Source organism: Triticum urartu, chromosome 2A, assembly GCF_056163025.1.
Source record: "Triticum urartu cultivar PI428250 chromosome 2A, HENAU_Tu73, whole genome shotgun sequence".
Classification (NCBI taxonomy): Eukaryota; Viridiplantae; Streptophyta; class Magnoliopsida; order Poales; family Poaceae; genus Triticum; species Triticum urartu.
In genome coordinates, this window is record NC_141874.1 from 656645470 (window position 1) to 656658489 (window position 13020).

Below are 13020 nucleotides of genomic sequence, written 5' to 3' on the forward strand. Positions count from 1 at the left end.
GCACCCAAGACACAGAAGCTTATGAGTGATGCTATCAGGACAGGGGCTGCTTCATCAAAGCCCAAAGAAGCACCCAAAGAAGCCTCCAAGCCCAAGAGTGCACCTAAGAGGAATACCAGGAGTATACCAGCTGCTGAGAAGAACAAGGCCCCAGTGCCTGAAGTTGCTGTTGTTGAAGATGATGAAGGACAAGTCCTGAGAAAGCTCAAACCCAAGATTCCAGACCACAATGATGCTCATCATGTGGCTGAGAACATGAAGATCAGGAGAGACTCGGGACTGAGGAAATGGAGAGAGACAAATCCATATGCTACCAGGAGAAGGACTACTGTTGATTACAGGTTCCACACAAAGGAACAGCAGGACTTCTATGAGACAGTGTTGTTGGACAAGAAGCCTATAGTGTGTGAAATGAGGTGGGTCGACTGGAAGTATATCAAGGAAAATGAGGAACACTATCCTGGTGTGTTTGATAGCTCCAGTGCTTGTGGAGTTGCAGACTTTGTTGGGCAGAAGCTCATAAAGTGGAATGAGGAGCTCATAATGCAATTCTACTCCACAGCACACTTCTATCCAGATGACAGGATAGTATGGATGTCTGAAGGTACAAGGTACCACTCAACTATTGAGGAATGGGAAAATCTGATCAATGCTCCTAAGGAAGAAGAAGATGACTTGGATGTCTATGCCAAGAAGAAGATGGATCACAACTCTATGGCAAACATCTACAAGGATATTCCTGAAGATGATCTTGAGACTCACCAGTTTGGGTCAGTAAAACATTTGCTGTCAGGGCTGCCTACAATCAATTGGATCCTTAGGCACACTCTCTTGCCCAAGTCTGGTGATCACAGAATGATCAGAGGCCATGCAATTAACTTGCTACATATATTTGATGTGCCACAGAAGTTCAAGGTCATGAGCCTTATAGTTGAGACTATCAAGAGGACTGCAGCTGACCAGAAAAGAAGTTGTGGATATGCCCCACAAATCCAGGAGTTGATAAACTCAAAGATGGGCACAGGCACATACTTGTTGGATAAGGAACACTTGCCTATCTATCCTGACTTTGAGGACAATCAAGTTGTGATGAATGAGAATGAACCATCATCAGTACAAGCTCAAGAGAAGAAGGAGAAAGCAAAGAAAGAGAAGGCTGCCAAGATGCCAACTCAAGAGGAGGCATCTGAGTACTTTTTGAAAACCAAGCAAGATCAGCTTGGCTACCTGATTGCATCCACTTTGAGGATTGAGAAGGGACTGGCCACCCTGACTCAAAACCAGGAGAGCTTGGAAAGAATCGTGGAGCAAAAATTCTATGACTTGGATGTGAAGGTAACTGAGATTCAGTCTGTTGTGGAGCAGCTTCAAGATGATATGCAGGAGAGGAAGGGAAAGACAACCACTGATGCATTTGCCAGAGTGCCTAGAGCTCAGAGGTCTGCTGCAGTGCCTGTTCCAGACACTAGAGCCACTTCATCTGCACCAGCTACAGCTTCAGCGCAACCAGCTCCAGCACCAACTCCATCAGCTCCATCCACATCAACTGAAGCCTTCGTCCTTGGCGTTCTCCGGACACCACCACCTGAAGACCAAGCTTGAGAGACGTTCTAGTGCTATGCATTTTCTATGAACTTTTTGGTAACTTGTTGCCAAAGGGGGAGAAAAATGTATAGATCATAGGCTTCGAGAGGGAGCGTTGCTTTTTGTTCTCTCTTGTCTTCTTGGTTGAACTTTGTTTGTCTTTTGATTGCTTGAGATACTATGCTATTATCTGTGAGACATTGATGATCATGTGGTTGATCATAAGCTACACTTATGCTTGTTAGATGATATTATCTTACTTATCCTTATATGATCATTCACTTTGCTTGGTGATGAGTGCATGTATTTAATTCTTATCATTTTGAGCGCTCCACCAAGATGTATGTGACATGGAAGAGTAACCCATAATCCTAGCTCATTGTGCATTTGCAGTCCAAAGCAAATATTAAGATATGCACAACTTTAGGGGGAGCTCTTGCTTTTCACATACTTCTCAAAGCGGCAATATCTTTCACTCTTATTATCATTTGTCGAAGCTTTGATCTATATGTTGTCATCAATTACCAAAAAGGGGGAGATTGAAAGTGCAACTATCCCTGGGTGGTTTTGGTAATTCCTAACAACATATAGCTCATTGAGCTAACATTATTCCAAGATTAATATTTCAGGAAAAGCTCAATGAATGGCATGGCATGGATGAGGAAAGTGGATCCCTCAAAATTCTAAGGGCAAAAAGTTTCGCTCAAGCTTGAAGCTCAAGACTCTACATTTTATATTTTAGTGATCCAAGATCACATTGAGTCTATAGGAAAAGCCAATACTATCAAGGAGGGATGAGGTGTTGCTTAATGGCTTGCTTGCTCAAAATGCTTAGTGATATGCTCCAAAATCCTCAACTACCTTCCCACATCCACATATGACCTAAACCAAAAGTCAAACTCGGCCCCACCGATTCTTTCTATCCGGCGCCACCGAGTTTCAAATGTCATAGCCACTGCCACAAACCCTAGGCAAATCGGTCTCATCGATAGGGATCTCGGTCTCACCGAGATGGAATTGTAATCTCTTTGTTTCCTTTGTAACGTTTCGGTCTTACCGAGATGAGCGATCGGTCCCACCGAGATTGCAATGTAAACTCTCTGTTTCCCTTTTGTAACATTTCGATCTCACCGAGATGAGCGAATCGGTCCCACCGAGTTTACCTGACCAACTCTCTGGTTAGCTTATTACCAAAATCGGTCCCACCAAGTTTGTGTAATCGGTCACACCGAGATTACGTTATGCCCTAACCCTAGCCATATCGGTCCTACCGAGTTGCATCTCAGTCCCACGAAAATCCTAACGGTCACTAGGTTTGCTGAATCGGTCCGACCGAGTTTAACCATTCGGTCCCACCGAGTTTGGCAAATTGTGTGTAACGGTTAGATTTTGTGTGGAGGCTATATATACCCCTCCACCCACTCTTCATTCGTGGAGAGAGCCATCAGAACATACCTACACTTCCAATACACATTTTCTGAGAGAGAACCACCTACACTTGTGTTGAGGTCAAGATATTCCATTCCAACCATATGAATCTTGATCTCTAGCCTTCCCCAAGTTGCTTTCCACTCAAATCTTCTTTCCACGAAATCCAAATCCTGTGAGAGAGAGTTGAGTGCTGGGGAGAATATCATTTGAAGCACAAGAGCAAGGAGTTCATCATCAACACACCATTTGTTACTTCTTGGAGAGTGGTGTCTCCTAGATTGGCTAGGTGTCACTTGGGAGCCTCCGACAAGATTGTGGAGTTGAACCAAGGAGTTTGTAAGGGCAAGGAGATCGCCTACTTCATGAAGATCTACCGCTAGTGAGGCAAGTCCTTCGTGGGCGACGGCCGTGATGGAATAGACAAGGTTGCTTCTTCGTGGACCCTTCGTGGGTGGAGCCCTCCGTGGACTCGCGCAACCGTTACCCTTCGTGGGTTGAAGTCTCCATCAATGTGGATGTACGATAGCACCACCCATCGGAACCACGACAAAAACATCTGTGTCTCCAATTGCGTTTGAATCCTCCAAACCCTTCCCTTTACATTCTTGCAAGTTGCATGCTTTACTTTCCACTGCTCATATGCTCTTTTGCATGCTTGCTTGAATTGTGTGGAGATTGCTTGACTTGTGCTAAGATAGCTAAAATCTGCCAAGAACTAAAATTGAGAAAAGGCTAGATTTTTATTTGGTCAAGTAGTCTAATCACCCCCCTCTAGACATACTTTCGATCCTACAGTAGGGCGTGCCCCCACCCTCGTGGCTGGTGGGTGGCCCCCCTCTGGTACTTCTTGCGCTCAGTATTTTTTATATATTCTGGAAATAACTTCCATGGAGTTTTAGGACTTTTGGATCTGTGCAGAATAGGTCTCTAATATTTGCTGCTTTTCAAGCCTAGAATTCCAGCTGCCGGCATTCTCCCTCTTTATGTGAACCTTGTAAAATAAGAGAGAATAGGCATAAGTATTGTGACATAATGTGTAATAACAACCCATAATGCAATAAATATTGATATAAAAGCATGATGCAAAATGGACATATCGACTCCCCCCAAGCTTAGACCTCGCTTGTCCGCAAGCGAAAGCCGAAATCGAAAAATATGTCCACATGTTTAGAGATAGAGGTGTCAATAAAAATAAAATACGGATATGAAGGCATCATGATCATTCTTAGAACAGCAACATATATATATATATATTGTCATATGATCTCTAATGCTAAAGTAACAATTCAATCACAATTTCAAGTGTGAATCATAAACTTCACTGAGAACCAACAAAATCTAATCTCAGTCGTTGAGGCAATTGCAATTTATCATAACATAGGAAAGAGTCAATATAAGAGCTTTTCAGCAAGTCCATATACTCGACCATCTTTTAGTCTTTCACAATTGCTGACACTCACATAATATTTATGGGTATGAAGTTTTAATCGGACACAGAGAAAGATAGGGGCTTATAGTTTTGCCTCCCAATGTTTTACCTCAAGGGTAATGTCAACAATAATAGTTCATGAAGACTCACATCCAATTAGCTATATATATCAGGATCTTTCCAACACATTGCGCTTACCAAAGGATAAAATGTAAAAAAGGAAAGGTGAAGATCACCATGACTCTTATGTAAGGTAGAAGATAAAAGTAAAAGATGGGCCCTGTGCAGAGGGAAGCAGTGGTTGTCATGCGCTTTTATAGTTGGATGCACAAAATCTTAATGCGAAAGAACGTCACTTTGTATTGCCACTTGTGATACGGACCTTTATTATGCAGTTCGTCACTTTTATTTCTTCCATATCACAAGATCGTATAAAGCTTATTTTCTCCCACACTAATAAGTCATACATATTTAGAGAGCAATTTTTTATTGCTTGCGCCGATGACAACTTACTTGAAGGATCTTACTCAATCCATAAGTAGATATGGTGGACTCTCATGGCAAAACTGGGTTTAGGGATATTTGAAAGCACAAGTAGTATCTCTACTTGGTGCAAAGAAATTGGCTAGCATGAGAGGGAAAGGCAAGCTCAACATGTTGGACAATCCATGACAATAATTTATCTCAGATGTAAGAAAACATAACCCATTACGTTGTCTTTCTTGTCCAATGTCAACTCTTAGCATGTCATACTTTAATGAGTGCTCACAATCATAAAAGATGTCCAAGATATTACATTTATATGTGAACCTCTCTTTCTTTATTACTTCCTATTCATTGCAACGATGACCAAAACTATGTTTGTTAACTCTCAACAACTTTTATTCATCATACTCTTTATATGTGAGCTCATTACTCTCCATAACATCCATATGATCTCTTTATTTCTTTTTATTTCTTCTCTTTTATTTTATTCCCTCAAGATCATAGCAAAATAATAAAGCCCTTGACTCAACACTAATATTTATTATATATAGCTCATGGACTCGATTACATAGAAGAATCATAAAGCAAAACTCACAACTAGATCATACTAAAACTTTATTCTACTAGATCAAGATATTATCAAAAGGATCGAACTAAGAAAAACGGTAAAGATAAAAGTGATGGTGATATGATACCGGGGCACTCCCCCAAGCTTGGCAGTTGCCAAGGGGAGTGCCCATACCCGATGCTCAGTTCTTCTTTGTCGGTGAAGAGGGTGTTGGTTTTGTTGATGGCGTGGGATTCTTCCTTAATTTGCGCTTGAGGATAGAATTTTGATCCCTTAGATCATCGATCTCCTGCTCAAGGCTTAATATCTTCTTGCATAATTCCTGTTTGTTTTCCTGCAAGAGGCGAAAAGGGATAAACTCGATCTTAGGTTTCTTTGCTCTATCAAGGAGGCTTGACTTTTTGAACTCCACATCCATGTCCCCAGGTTGAGGTAGTGGGACTTCATCTTCATCTAAGCTCGTCTCCTCCTTTCCCTTAGGTTCATAGTCCTCTTCTTCTTCCTTAGTCCAACCACAATGCTCCACATCCCCATAGACCTTAGGATCTGCAAGGTAATCAGCCACATAGCTCTCTCCTTCCGAATCCTGGGATGACATGTTGCTCAAATCTGCAGCAGGACAACTCGAAACAAAGACAAGAGATTTTGCGTGATACGGTGGTCAAAACCTTCAGGAGATTATATAATGAATTTTTACCGACTAGAAGAAGTATCGTGCAAGAAAACGGAGTCCGGAGAGCACACGAGGTGCCCACGAGGCAGGGGGCGCGCCCAGGGAGTAGGGCGCGCCTCCCACCCTCGTGGATGCCTCGTGTCCTTCCCGGACTGCTTCTTATTTTCCTATTTTCTTAAATATTCCAAAATGAAGAAATATTGCCATTAGAACTGTTTTGGAGTCGGTTTACTTACCGTACCACGTACCTATTCCTTTTCAGAGTCTGAAACGTTCCGGAAACTGTCCCTTATGTATTCCTCCGGGGTTACTGTCGTGGAACTGTCATGGCAGATGTCCTTAGTGTCAGGACTTAGTCGCGAGGCCAACGCATCTATGTGGTAGCTTGAGAGGGGTTGAGCGGGACGAGAGACGCGATGTTTTACCCAGGTTCGGCCCCTCACGGTGGAGGTAAAAGCCTACATCCTGCTTCATTGATATTGATGATCATGATCACGGTTACAAGAGTGCTCTATCTCGAGAGCTATTGTCTAAACCTAATTTGTCTAACCTGTGGAACTTGTCAATCTTGTCCCCCTTTGGGGAGCCCTGCCCCTCCTTATATATGTTGGAGGGGCGGGTTATATGTAGAGTCCTATTAGGATTAGGACTAGTATATCTCCAATACAAACCGGATACAAGTCCAGGTCTTAAATTCTTGTAAGATAATATTCCTCCTGCCTTCCTCTTAAACCGGCCCACCATTAGACGTGAACCGGCCTTCTGGGTCTTGGGCCTTGTCATCTATCTGTCTCGCACGCCGGATTACCAGTGAGTCATAATGACCAGGTGGGTTGCTTGTAAACTGCCAGGTTAGGGCGGGTCGCCGGTGACTCGCCAAGTGTCAGCGGGGTCTTCAGATAAACCGCCAAGTCCTGGACGGGTTAACTTCCGGCCGGTTTACACCACGGGGTATATCCCCGACATTAGCCCCCAAGTTTAGCTTGGATTTATTCATGGTAAACTTATACTGCAAAATAAACACAAGAACAAATTTGACAGGTTATGCTCCGGGTTAAGAATTTTTATAAACCGGTACCTGATCATCCTTAAGTCCTCGTTATTTCCTCCTTCTGGGAAATCCGGGTCAACAAACCAGCTTCATAATCAATTTGCCGACATTGGCTTGTCACCGAGAAATATTGTGAAGAATAACTCCTTTGATTCAGCTCCGCCGGTTTAAGAAATATGGGTCTGAAAATACTTATCTGATATTCAGCCGGTTTGAAGATGTAAAACTTGCTGGTTTAATATTACCAAAATGGCCGGTTTATAAATATTGATGGCACCGGGTCATAATTGTTGTCAACACCGGGTTATGTAATTGATCTTCCTGATTTGCTCAAAACTGATAAAATGAAGATATTCCTCCTTTATATGCATAATACCTGTAGCCCCCAAGTCTTAAGAGGAGAACATAGTGATAACTTAAGACTTGCTCCAATAAGTGTTTCAACCTTGAAGAAATCCGGTTTGTTCATCTCAAAACTGAATACTCCATATATGTAGCCCCCAAGTGCCGGGTTGTCATGCTTGCAGCAACCTGGGACTTGTAATTACTTGATGCTCATAAAAACTTCAACCAGTGTAGCCCCCAAAGGCCGGGTCATTATGCAATAATGAGCAGGGACTTTGTAAGCATAATCTTGTAAACTTTGAACAGCAATGTGTGGCCCCCAAGGGTCGGCTTAGTAAGATAATACTGAACCGGGACTTGATATATATACTTTAATGAAAATAACATATTATAATATAGCTTCCATCGTAGGGCTTGAACCCACGTCCACAAGGTTAAGGGCTTTGTGCTTTACCAACTGAGCAATGGATTCTTCAATATTATGGACGAAAACTTGTGTACCTTGAATTGTTGACAGGAGCAATTGGTAGCCCCCAAGGGCCGGCTCATTATAATATGATGAGTCGGTCTTCAATAAGACTAGTAAAAATGACTTTGCATTAGCCCCCAAGTGTCATGGTGCATGCTTGCAGCAACGTGAGACTTGCATGTAATCTCAATTTGAATAATGTAGCCCCCAAGTGTCGGGTTGTAAGCCTGCAGCGACTCAGGACTATTCCTTCCATTGTAGAATAAATCATATCCTTTGATAAAAGAGTAGACATTGCGCTATAGCGACTTTTGAAAACCTTAATAATAAAAATCCAGCCATGTTGGCTATTCAAGATAATATAATCCGGTATGAAAACCTTATTCATTCAACATCATAATGAAATTTCAGCCAAGTTTGGCTATTTGAATAATATAACCCAATGATTTATAAGCGCATGATTCCAATGGCGCAATCCAAATATATACTGGCGACTTGTTGTCCAAAGCCAGGCCGGTTTAACAAACCTGTTTCTGCATACAACAAGTTTAAAGTGTCCTGGCGGTTTACCACCGGACGGGTCATAATACCCAACATATAACCCGGGTTTATAACCAAGGCTATACTTAAGAATAATCAAATATGAAATATATCATACCTGTGACATTGAATCACATCGTTGGTTTTACCAACTTTTTGTAGTAAGGGTGATAACCCAAATCTTGAGTACTGATAACTCCTTCCATATTGTGCCGGTTTATAATAAAACCGTGCCGGGTTGTGATAAACACCATGTTACTCCATAAGAGGATGTTAACAACAAGGATCAAACCGGGCAAATAGTCTCCGGGTTGACGTGAACTGTGTTCCGTCAATTGATTGGTTAAAAAACTTTGTCGGTTTAAAAAACACAATAAAAAGCAAAAAAAAAACTTCAAAGAAAAGTGTAAATCAAGTGCAATGAAAAAACGTTGCAAAAAAAGGGTTTATTTGAGCTGATCAGATGGTGTTACCATGGCCGAACACGACCAAGCTCCCGTTAGGTGTAACTATGGTTCTAGTCAGCCAGGTCCCCAAATGAAACCGTGGCATTTATGCCGATCAAGTGGCATGGTCATGGTTCGGGTTCGACCAAGCCCCCAAGTGATTCTGTGGCCTTAGGCCGATCAAAAGGCATGAGTGGTTCAGACGTGACCAAGTCCCCAAGTGATCTGGTGGCTCTCGCCTATCAAGAGGTATGGTATTGGTTCGGACACGACCAATCCTCCAAGTGATATAACACAATGCTTTTAAAAAGCAAACTCAAGGGGTAAACCGGAGGCCGCTTTAGAACAACTCCGTGTAACCACACATGATGTAAAAGAACAGAGACCCCGCTTTATGAAGCAGAAGCCCCCAAGTGATCTATAATATGTCAGGCCAGTAAGGTGGGATACCCATGTTCGAACCGCGCATCATGGCAGCAGGTCCTCTTTGGAACTTTTTAGCTTTTTTGCAAGAGATAAATTCTTCTTGAACCGGGATCTTGAACCGGATATTGAGAGCTTCAAAGCTTTGTGGGAGACATCTTTCCCTTGAACCGGATTTTAAACTGGAATCTTCATTTTTAGCCGGAAATTTTCTGACGGCCTTTAAACTTGAACTTGCGAGAAGTTAATTCCTTTTTGAACCGGAAATTCTTAAACCGTATTTGAGAGCTTCAGAGCTTTGTAGGAGAACAAATTTCCCTTGTACTGGATTGTAAACCGGAATCCTTTTCTGATGACCTGAAACTTCTTTATTGAGCCGGGATTTTGTAACTGTCATATACTTTCTAATCCGGAAATCTTCTGACAGCACGATGTGAATCCGGGACCGGGTTATCTTTCCCTCCAACGTATTGGGGTTCTTGACTTCACTGAAAACCAGCAACGTTTGCTAAGTCATATCATTGTATCCCCCAAGTCTCAAGGTGACTCGAGGAGTTGGCTTGAGATTCTCCATATTTGACCGTGATATAAACCGGCATAATTTGTATATCATTGATGTTGATAGCGCGATGTGACCCGGCGCGATGTGAATCCACAGAAGGTTGAGGTGACTGCGGGTTGTAAATGATCCCATATGAGCTGTGTCAGCAACTCGTCCAATGGTTCCTTCCAACTGGTGATTTGAAGTTAATCAAAACTGTAGTGGCGGCGACTTGTGCGCCCAATAAACAGCTCATGCAGACAGGTGCGGCCCGGTATGTTGATGTAGACCAGGCCGCGAGAGACGGACGACAAAGATGGCCGCAGCTTCAGAGACGACACAGCCAGATGAGTCGGCCGCGGCGTAGTAAATCGGCGCGGATGGGAGAGTCGGCCGCGGGAGTTGTAAACCGGCGCGGACGGAGAGTCGCCTGCGGGTATTGTGAACCGGCGGGGACGGGGAGTCGCCTGCGGGCATTGTAAGCCGGCGTAGATGGAGAACCGACCGCGTGTTGACGTAAACCGGACCACAGGCGGTTTGCGCGCCTCCGTTGAGCAGTGCGGAATGGTCAAAAGCCAGTATATAATGACGCCAACGCGCGCTCCATATGCATGGTGTAACACCAATGTTGTGGCGAATAATTGTCCTGCGTATAAAAATATGCAAAACCAACGTAATTGTTCTTTTTACGAAAACAATATATGTCAAAAATAGACTTAGATAGATGTCACCTGATTTGTTCGGACGACGGATGATCCGTTTATCGCGACCGAGGCGGCTGAACATGCCCCCGGCGGCTCAAGACCGCAGGGGCGGCTCTGATTTGTTGATATACATATCAGAGTCAACCGTGATATTTAAATGACAGAGAGGACGCATGAGTCGGCCGTGGCATTGTAAGCCGCGCGGACAGACCGGTCGGCCGTGGGCGCGGACGGTTGAACCGGCGCGGGTATGGTCGAATGAACCGGCTACAGGCGCGGCCCGGTGAGTTGATGTAGACCGGACCGTTGAGGCGGCGATTTGCGCACATCTGATAAGCCATTTGATATAGTGTGGATATAGCCGCGACCTCCAATGACAGCACGCGGGGACCGGATCATACTTTAATCATGAGGTAATTGACCTGTGTATACAATAGCATACCTCGAGAAAATCTTTTGACATTATGTAATTACATCAAAAAAGAGTTTTAGAAAAATAGCACCTGGTTGTTACGGCCGCGGCGGCTCTTGTTGGAAGAAGTAAGGCCGGCGACTCAGAGACGGGACGGTGCGCTGAGCCGGTGAGACAAAACCGAGTCCATGTCTATTGTCCTCCCCCGGTCGTGGCTTCCCTTTTCTATATTTTTTTCTTTAATCTGGACTCCACGCTTGTTTCAACAAGTAGTAGTAAACCGGATATTTTCCTTGTCCGGTAGCCGGTCCAGTTAGTTAATGTTTTTTCCTTCCACACAGCCATGCATGTAGCCTGTCTTTTCATGTGGTGATTTCCTTTGGGACTTGAGCTGCTTAGGAGAAGTGGTATTCCTTGGATATGTATTATTCTAGCATCCGTTGGTTCCGATAGCAATGGCGCTCTAGGTGCTGTTGCTTGTACGCGAGCCCGCTGCACGTGCGGTTCCTTGTTAGATCCGACCCGATTTGGGTGTCCGGCTCGGGTGTCCTTCCTTCGAAAAAATCCGCCAAACTTTATTGCTAGTTACCAGATCGGATTCGAAGGATCACTTTTCGTCGGCGGCGCACAGCAAAACTTTGAACCCTAACTTGTCTTCAGACCAAAAACTCATATTGCCAGCTCTAATGTTAGTAACAATTCTGATCACAAATGTGGGATTTGCCGGCTCTGCCAAAGACTATTTCCTGTCGAACTTTCTTCATCCGGCCAATTGCGAACTTCTCGAGACTCTGAAAAAGATCCCTCCAAGAACTCAACACCACTGTGCGCGAGCCCCACGGTGGGCGCCAACTGTCGTGGAACTGTCACGGCAGATGTCCTTAGTGTCAGGACTTAGTCGCGAGGCCAACGCATCTATGTGGTAGCTTGAGAGGGGTTGAGCAGGACGAGAGACGCGATGTTTTACCCAGGTTCGGCCCCTCACGGTGGAGGTAAAATCCTACATCCTGCTTCATTGATATTGATGATCATGATCACGGTTACAAGAGTGCTCTATCTCGAGAGCTATTGTCTAAACCTAATTTGTCCAACCTGTGGAACTTGTCAATCTTGTCCCCCTTTGGGGAGCCCTGCCCCTCCTTATATATGTTGGAGGGGCGGGTTATATGTAGAGTCCTATTAGGATTAGGACTAGTCTATCTCCAATACAAACCGGATACAAGTCCAGGTCTTAAATTCTTGTAAGATAATATTCCTCCTGCCTTCCTCTTAAACCGGCCCACCATTAGACGTGAACCGGCCTTCTGGGTCTTGGGCCTTGTCATCTGTCTGTCCCGCACGCCGGATTACCAGTGAGTCATAATGACCAGGTGGGTTGCTTGTAAACCGCCAGGTCAGGGCGGGTCACCGGTGACTCGCCAAGTGTCAGCGGGGTCTTCAGATAAGCCGCCAAGTCCTGGCCGGGTTAACTTCCGGCCGGTTTACACCGCGGGGTATATCCCCGACAGTTACGGTTTCAATAATATTAGTTTCAACATTTATAGGATTACCTGAGATATAATGTTTAGTCTTTGACCGTTCACCACCTTTGGATTTGTGCCTTCGAAGTTGTTGATTTTTATGGCGCCGGAACGATAGACCTCCTCGATAACGTAAGGACCTTCCCATTTAGAGAGAAGTTTGCCTGCAAAAAATCTTAAACGAGAGTTGTATAGCAATACATAATCACCTAAATTAAACTCACGCTTTTGTATCCTTTTTTCATGCCATCTTTTAACTTTTTCTTTAAAAAAATTGGCATTTTCATAGGCTTGGGTTCTCCATTCATCAAGTGAGCTAATGTCAAATAACCTCTTCTCACCGGAAAGTTTGAAGTCATAGTTGAGCTCTTTAATAGCCCAATATGCCTTATGTTCTA